This window comes from Sceloporus occidentalis, unplaced genomic scaffold (assembly GCF_023333645.1).
Source record: "Sceloporus occidentalis isolate IW3139 unplaced genomic scaffold, rSceOcc1.0.p SCAF_13, whole genome shotgun sequence".
Taxonomy (NCBI): Eukaryota; Metazoa; Chordata; class Lepidosauria; order Squamata; family Phrynosomatidae; genus Sceloporus; species Sceloporus occidentalis.
The window spans coordinates 17,345,398-17,353,832 of NW_028316993.1; the positions used below are offsets into that span (position 1 = coordinate 17,345,398).

General features: G+C 45.6%; 1 long non-coding RNA gene across 1 annotated transcript in view; it reads left to right on the forward strand.

Moving 5' to 3' along the window:
* LOC149305105 (uncharacterized) overlaps positions 1–8,435 on the forward strand; it is a 36,510-nt gene that overhangs the window by 21,130 nt on the left and 6,945 nt on the right. The window contains exon 2 of the long non-coding RNA XR_016271833.1: positions 7,633–7,765. This is a non-coding gene — a long non-coding RNA (uncharacterized LOC149305105). The remainder of the gene's footprint in view (positions 1–7,632; positions 7,766–8,435) is intronic.

Consider the following 8,435-nt stretch of genomic DNA (forward strand, 5'->3'; position numbering starts at 1 on the left):
AGACCTAAGCAAGACACTTGATAGCTGGAGATATCTCCATATTCATATGGTCGCCATAAGTCAAAGACAACTTGACAGCAGAAAATAGCAAGGCTGCTGTTAAAGGCACAGCCGCAAATCTCAGTTGAGAAGCTGGCATCTCTTGGGCCAAGCTGTGTCTCTTTCTGATCCTTCTGAAGTCTAAGGTTGCATTCGCACTTTGGAAATAATCCAGTTTGACACTGCTTTGCCTGCCATGGCTCAATGCTATGGAGTCCTGGGGATTGTAGTTTTGTGAGATATTCAGCCTTCTTTGTCAGAGAGCTCTGGTGCCACAACAGACTACAAATCCCAGGATTCCACAGCACTGAACCATGGCAGTTAAAGTGGATTATTTCTGCAATGCAGATGCAGTGTTAGACGCATGGGGATTTTGACTATTCCACATGAGCGCTGACTTGCTCCTCTCTCCAAGTGGAAGAGCTCAGGGGAAATGAAGCAGACAGTGCGGATGGATGTATGCATGTGTTATGTACGCATGTATATATTCATATTCCTAACCTATCTGCATGTGGAGTGTTAATAATTGTCCTGCTGTTGTCCGGGGAGGGGTGTGGGACGCAGGAGGTTCAGACAAAGGGAAGAACATTGTTACTGTATAACCGGGCAGCGAGTGCGCAAATGTGGGCCAAAGACACAAACGCAGAAGAAAACATTCACTCGCGACTCCCAGGGCTTACCAGCTTTTCAGGCACAAAGGCTAGCTAGAGTCATTCACGGGAAAAGGAAACGCTTAAGATGTTTTCATGGCCTGAAATTTTGCAATTGAACACACACCGAATTGCATGATGCAGTTGCAGCATACACAAACTCCTGTCTGAGTATGTAGCCGAAACAGGGAAGAGAGTGATAGAGAAGGTATCTGGGATGTTGAGGTGCTCCAAACTCTTTCTCCTTGGAGGTTTGCCACAGCAAATGATGAGACGTTGAGGGGCATCAATAGGGTCACGCGGAGGTGTGGACCACACTGGGTGACACCTCAGAAAGGGATGACCATCCGGTGGGGTGGTCACTCACTGGCTGTCCCAAGACCATCACCTCCGGCCGCCCCTTTTCACAAGACAGGGCACCTCTGCTGTCCATCCAACTGTACCCACTGGTGGGGATGGGGTGCTGCTGGCATTTGGCAACTCCTTCCAAGTCGAGCATGGCATAGTGGTTTGAGTGTTGGACTAGGACTCTGGAGACTAGGGTTCAGTTCCCAGCTGGGCCATGGAAACCCACTGGGTGATCTTGGGCAAGTCACACTGCTTCAGAGGTAAAGCAATGGCAAGCCTCCTCTGAACAAATCTTGCCAAGAAAACCCCACAATAGGCTCAAGTCATAAATGACTTGAAAGTACACCACCACCACCACAACAGCAGCAGCAACAACGATAACAACAGTCTAACAGGGCTTTTGGCTGGGCTGGGAAAAGGAGGTGTTGGTGTCTGTGGCAGCAGCAGTGGCTACAGACTTCATCCCTTCTCCAAAAGGAAAGAGGTCCATGGCCACCACTGTTGTCATGACCTGCCTTTCCTGACTGGCCAGCAGTTACACCAGAGGCGAAATAACGCAACGTTAACCCGAATGGAAAATCGCCAAAATGCACCCCTTTTTACTTTCAGAAGCTCCCAAAAGTAAAAAGGAGCCGGTTTTGGGTGACTTTCCGTTCGGGTTTGTGTCACCTTATTTCTCCTTCACACAAACCTTGTCTGAAAATCTACCCGCTTTTGTGTTTTCCCCCCACTTTTGTTCAGGGTTAACCCCGACGCCGTTAGAAAATCTACCCGCTTTTGCAGGTTTTTTCTCTAGTTTAAATTCAGTTTCTGCATGGGATAAACTCCATAGAGAGCACAAGGGCCAGCTAGTCCAACCCCTGCCTTGCAGGAATACACAGCTAAGGGATACTCAAGCCACTACACCAAGTAGCCTCATATATAAACCGAGGGTAGTTTCTTCACCAGAAGTAAGTTTTTATATCCCAGCTCCCATTGTAGATCAGAGAGAGATTTTGCAAAATGCCTTTCCCACTCTGTCATGCAAAGGAAGGCTGTCCGCAAAGACGGATTTGGATGGAGGCATAGCAGCACCACCAACAACATAAAAGGACCTTTCTCCCCAAACAGTCCTGGACCCCCGCGCTTCTTATGGGGAGCTGCACCCTCAATATAAGAGAAAAGAGAGAAGCGATCCTGGCCAAGGCTCTCCTTTCTGCTAAATGATTTCCACAGAGAACGCCAGGGCAATGCTTGAAGGGCCTGAAAAACCTGCCTCTATCAAATGCTCCTCCTTCACTTTTCTTTTTGCCTCTTGTCTCCCTTTTCCATCTGCCTTTCATTCTGTTTTGTCAACAGCTAAGACCTAAGTGTTTTATTGTTCTTCTTATTCCCACCGCCTGCATACAAACTGGGACTCAGTCATGCTTTGGAATGGACAGCTCAGCACTAGCCCACACCTTCCAGCATTTCACAGGTGGAAACCAGGGCCAGTGTGTGGCAAAGCAACATCGGCGTCTGGCCAAGGTGACCGACAAATCTTCAAATGAGGAAGAACGCACAAGCTAAGCGAGGCTGCAACCGTTTGCTTTTGCCTGAGCTTCCTGGGAAGGGCAAGACTAGTTAAAGGATGTTTTCCAGTTGTTCAGTTTTGCAGCTGAATGCACACTGATGGCCTTGCATGGCGCAGTCGCAGAAAATGCAAACCTTTGTTTGAGTTGACAGCTGAAAGAGGAGAGATGCGGAGAAGGTTTCTGGAACCCCCCTCCTCTTATCTCCCCATTCCTGAGTTAGTCAACTATCAACTACTTTTGCATTTTGAACTTAGTTTGGAACAACTAAAGTAAGCAGAGGACAAAGGGGTCAATTTCTGGGTATGTTTGTGAAAGCTGGACAGTGAAGAAAACAGGAGGAAAATCAAGTCATTTGAGATGTGGTGCTGAAGAAGAGTTCTGCAGATATCTTTTAATATGCTTTCACACTACTACTATGTGTGTGTGTGTGTGTGTGTGTGTCCCTTCAGGTCGCCTGTGACTTATGGCGGCCCCATCAATTTCCTAGAGGTTTCTTAAGCAAGGAATCCTCAAAGGTAGTTTTGCCATTCCCTTCCTCTGAAACAGAGCCTACAGTACCTGGGATTCCTTGGCAGTCTCCCACCCAAGTGCTAACCAGGGCTGACCCTGCTTAGCTTTCAATATCGGACAAGAACTGGGCACTTTTAGGGCGTTTCGGCTTCTACTCGTCCTCTGAAAATTGCTGGTGTGGAAAAGAAAGAGTTAAGTAAAAGTTGCTCAGATTATAGTGAGTTTTGTTGCAAGACCAAGGCACAAAGATCACGTCTCTCCCTCCCTCCTTCCTTCCTTCCTTCCTTCCTTCCTTCCTTCCTTCCTTCCTTCCCTGAGCCTTCAGGTACTCTGCACCTTTCTCCCCAGGACCAAAACCCATAGCAAAAACCTGTCCTAAGTCCCTCAATTTGATTACCCCACCAAAAAACCTATTTATATCCCAGAGATATAACACATTCTAGCCTAGATGCAAGCTTTGCAAGCCAGCTGTTGTACACAGAGACATACTATATTGGGTTACAGGAACCCAAAATATTCCACTAAACTCCAGGCAGTTAATGAGGAACGATGGGAAGTAGCTACACCTTATAAACCTGCGGTATTTTGTGTGTAGATTTTAGTTTGTGACACGTAAAGTATACTGTATAAATCTGCAGTTTTCCGTGTATAGATGTAGGTTTCCTCTCTAGCGTATTTTAATGTGTGAAATGTAAAAATATATACAAATAAATACATAACCGGTTTTGCACAAATGGGACGGGTATCAATCGTCTTAAAATTAAGTCAGAAATTGCCAGCTCTAATTGGCAGCGCTGGTAGATGATTAAACTAAAAAGGTTTCGCTGGTTCATTTAGCGAGGCTGAAGCTTTGAGAGCAATCTTGCTAAAGGGAGGAAACGCATCTGCTTTGGTTCAGCGGGGATGTTGCATGCATCCCTTGGTATCTGTCGAAATTAATATCATTTTTTGATAGGGAAAGAGGGGTGTGGATCTAAATAGCATTGATTATTCCTGGATCTCAGTCCCCTTCTCTCTCAGCCAGTCGGGTGGCTCTCCTTAGGTCTCTCCTGGAAGCCCCAGCCTCCATCCAGCCCCTTGTCTCAGGGGTTTTCGGCTCCTGGGTGTGTTTGGGTGCGTCTCGCAACCACCACCTGCCCAGCTAAGCTGAAGTCTGAGTAAATAACCACGTCTAGGGTTTGGTGCGAGCCTGGGCTTGAGAGGAGTGTCCAAGCCTGGCTGCGAAGGCCCCTTTCCGTTGCCTGCGCCATCCTGCAGAAAGCAATTGGAAAACTGGCATGGCTTTGGCTGCAAACTGGCCCAATTGCTTGTCAGCACCCGGTCACCTTGAAACTGAAAGCGAATAGGAGAAGTGCCTCTGAGCATGTGCCAAGCGCCACCCTTGTACTTCTGTGAGGCCCCAGCACTCTTTGCTGGAGAAAGTTAAAGAACCCATAAAGCTACAAACCTCTGGATCCTGCAGCACTTAAAGTGGTGCCAAATGGCATATTATTCCTACAGCATAGAAGCACTCTTGACCATGCACTTCTTTGTAAAAAGTAACATGTTGTGCATATCCATATAAACGGCACGATGCACACATCTCTCTCTTTATGAAGGGCCCATGCTCCCCAAATACATCTTGTTCAGTCTATATATCAAAGTTTGTTTGGTGGTGGTTTCTTTTAGATTGTAAACCCGAGGGCAGGGAACGATCAAATTGCCAATCTGTAAATCGCTCTGAGATCCTTTGTGGGTGAAGAGCAGGGAATAAATACTCAGAATAAATTGAAAAATAAAAGTGTCCGCCGTCCCAAGTATGGGATGTCTTTTATAATAAGGGACACCTGCCAGCCCTATAAAGGACAAGCTTTCTCGATCTCAGACAGGAGACATCCCTAACTATAAGGGACACTTGGCAACCCTAACCACAAGACGTCTTCTAACCCTTCTCCAAGTTTGGCAATGAAGCTAGTCCCTGTTGTGGCCAGAGACATCTTGGGATATTCTCAGAGATTTTATCTACAATGATTTCACCGGCTGTTTGGGGAAATCTCACCTAGTAAATATCTTGATTTCTGGAGGTCAGAGCTGGATTGCCTTGAAAGGGTCCTCTTGAGACAAGCTAGAATTATGTCCCTCCCTTGTACTGCAAGGAGTTGCAAACCACTGAGCAACAGCAACAGATGATGGATGAAGCATCAGCGTCTCCAAGAGAACTCAGGGTAAATCTGCTTGACTACAGCTACTGTACTATATGCTCATGTATAAGTCTAGAAGTTTAGGTCAAAAAACTGACCCAAAAAAACCCCCAAGTTGACTTATCCATGGGTCAATATCTGAACTCTTATTTAAAAGACGGAACCATCCCTTGGTGAAAAGTAAGAGTATACTCTGTCCTGGAAGCATGGACCTGCTCTACTCTCTCATCCATCCAGCCTTAAGACTAAGCACAAAGTCTGCTGGAATTTAGTAAGTTTTGGACATTGTTTGGCATTGCTGCATCCTTTAGATCCTTTGCTATATGCCCCTAAGTTTTACCTCGACTTAACTATGAGTCATTGCAGAATCCATAATTTGGGCCCTAAATCTTGCCCTTGACTTATACATGAGGTCGACCTATAGTCAAGTATATATGGTAAGTGTCCATTTGTATGGGCCCTCCCTAGCACTTTGGCATCCATGGGGTGCCACCCCACAGTGCTCAGGGCAATAAGAGCTGTTAGCAAACTGAGCCTTGGAGACACATTAGGGGTACATATGCTTACATTTGTTCCAAATTGAATTCCACAGATGTTACACATGCATTGTGTAGTTCTTCATGCACAGAGTGTTTTGGTTGTGTATTCCTGCAGGGCAAGGAGTTGGGGTAGATGGCCCTTGAGGGGTCCTTTCCTATTCTACTATTCTATCCTTCTCTGACATTGGGCCATTTCTCTAATGTTGGATGAGCAACAGAGTCTTCTCCATGTCCCTCATATGAAGCCACCTTGGCCAGAACTTTCCAGACTCTCCAGAAACAAATGGAAGGTTTAATGTGAAATCAAAGGCTTTCATGGCCAGTATCCATAGTCAGGGAAAAAATTCTTCTTGAAACGAAGGGCCTGAACAGACAGGCCAAAATAAAGCTGCTTTGGGTCACTTTGGAGGTATGCTGTTTAAATGTTGCATGCGTCCTAAGAGTCCAAAAGCCGTGCCAAAGCCATGCTTCAGTCCTAAGGACTGGAGTGCAGCTTTGGCGCAGCTTCTGGCCTCTTAAGTTGTGTGCATCATTTAAACAGCATGCCTCCAAAGTGACCTGAAGCAGCTTTATTTTGGCCTGTCTGTTCGGGCCCATAGTCTGAAAAACCCACCCCCAAAATGGAGGGTTTCTCTGTTCCAGCAAGCCTTTCCGAAAGGCAGGTGGTGGTGCAGGCAGCAATGTTTTTAAACCAGTCTGGAAACTTACAAGATGTCACCACTGCCAGCATGCGTTCTGCGACTCTCAAATCGCATTTGGGCTGATTTCATTACCGCTTTAAATTTCGTTATTTGCCCTTTATTGCTGGAATTTGGTTAGCCTGCGCCAGGGGCCAGTAGAGGAAACAAAACAGAGCTGTAAAATACATTTGGGACAACTGGTAGCAAGGGGTAAGGGAATGCATTGCAAACTATACATTTATTCCTTTTGGGGAGCTGGAGAAAGACCCCCCCCCCAATTTAAAGTAGGGTTCTATGGGGGATTCTGAAGCATCAAAGTGGGGAAAGATCCTACTTTCTCTTTGCTCCCAGCCTCCAATGCACTCAATAGACACAGAGGTGGGGAAATGATGCTCTGCTCCAATTCAGTGCATTTGGAGAAATGGCTTGTAATGAGCCTGAACTCTTTGACTCTATAAAGACCTGATCATGCCTGCTTCTTCCTTATCTACTTTCTTACGGGTTTGGTTTTGTTTTTTGTAAGGGGGAATGAAACCAAGTGATCAGCTCTGCCCTGCTTCATCCTCATCTGCTGCATCTGCACTGCAAAATTAATGCAGTTTGACACCACTTTAACTGCCGTGGCTCAATGTGATGTAATTCTGGGATTCCTAGTTTTGTAGGAGATTTAGTGTTCCCCAGGGTGGCCAGATGTCCTACCCGCCAAGGAGGACAAGGCACCGCAAAATGGAGGACGTTCCAAGAAAAAGGAGGTCATGACCAAACTAAAAGCTCCAAACACTCACTAAATGTAAATCCATGCTCAGAGTAGAGGGACTCTTGGGATTCCTCCCAGACATGGCAAAGGCTTGCATCTGCACTGAAGAATTAATGGCAGTTTTGACACCACTTTAACTGCCTTGGCTCCATGCTATGGAATTCTGGGATTTGTACTTTGGGATTTGAGATGCTTTGTTGCCAAAGAGCTGCGGCGCCACCACAAACTACAAACCCCAGGCTTCCATAGGAATGGAGCCATGGCAGTTAAAAGTGGTGTCAAAGTGCATTAATTTTGCCATTTGAGGCATGAAATATCATCAACGACGCCTTGAATTCAGCCCTGAAATATATTGAAAGCCATTTTTTCTTTGCAGGTAGAGATGCTCCTCAGTTGACTTTAAAGGAGATAGGTTCCTGGCCAGGACTTCTTTAAAAGAAACTTTGGTGCCAGAAGGAGAAGCAACATGGAAAGAAGAGGGAGAAGAAGAGAAAGAACAGCAGTTTGCAGTGTGTTTCATTCAGCAAGCTTTCTGTCCAAAGCTAACAATATTCACATGTGAAAGGAAACCACCAGCTCAGTAAACCTTGCACATGTCAACAGAAGCATTTTCTGGAGACCATTCGAAAGCTTCGTCCAAAATGCTGGACGCATCTACACTATAGAAATAATGCAGGGTGACACCACTTTAACTGCCGTAGCTCTACCCTATGGAATCCGGGATTTGTAGTTCAACCTGCCATTTGCAGAAGAGTCCTGTTGAGCTCAAAAGCTTGCTTACTCACTTGTGAAGTAAGCAGATGCTCTAATCCAAATTACTAACATTTCAGTTGCTATATATGTATATGTTTCCTTCGCCATCCATAGGGCATTTGATGGGAGCGTCACATATATATCTTTGAGAAGGAAGGTATACCCAAAGGTCATCCAATCCAACCCTTTGCCATGCAGCAATGCACAACCCAAGCACTCCTGAAATAGATCCATCCCAATTCTGGCTTAAAGACCTCCAGAGACGGAGAGCCCATCGCTTTCCAAGGCAGTCCATTCCACTGTCAAATCACTCTTACTTACACTTAAAAATCAAATTAATTAATTAATTAACAATAAAAGTTCTTCCCACCAATGTAGTTCACGCAAAAAGTATTTTAATAAGTACATTTTTAAAATTTATTTATA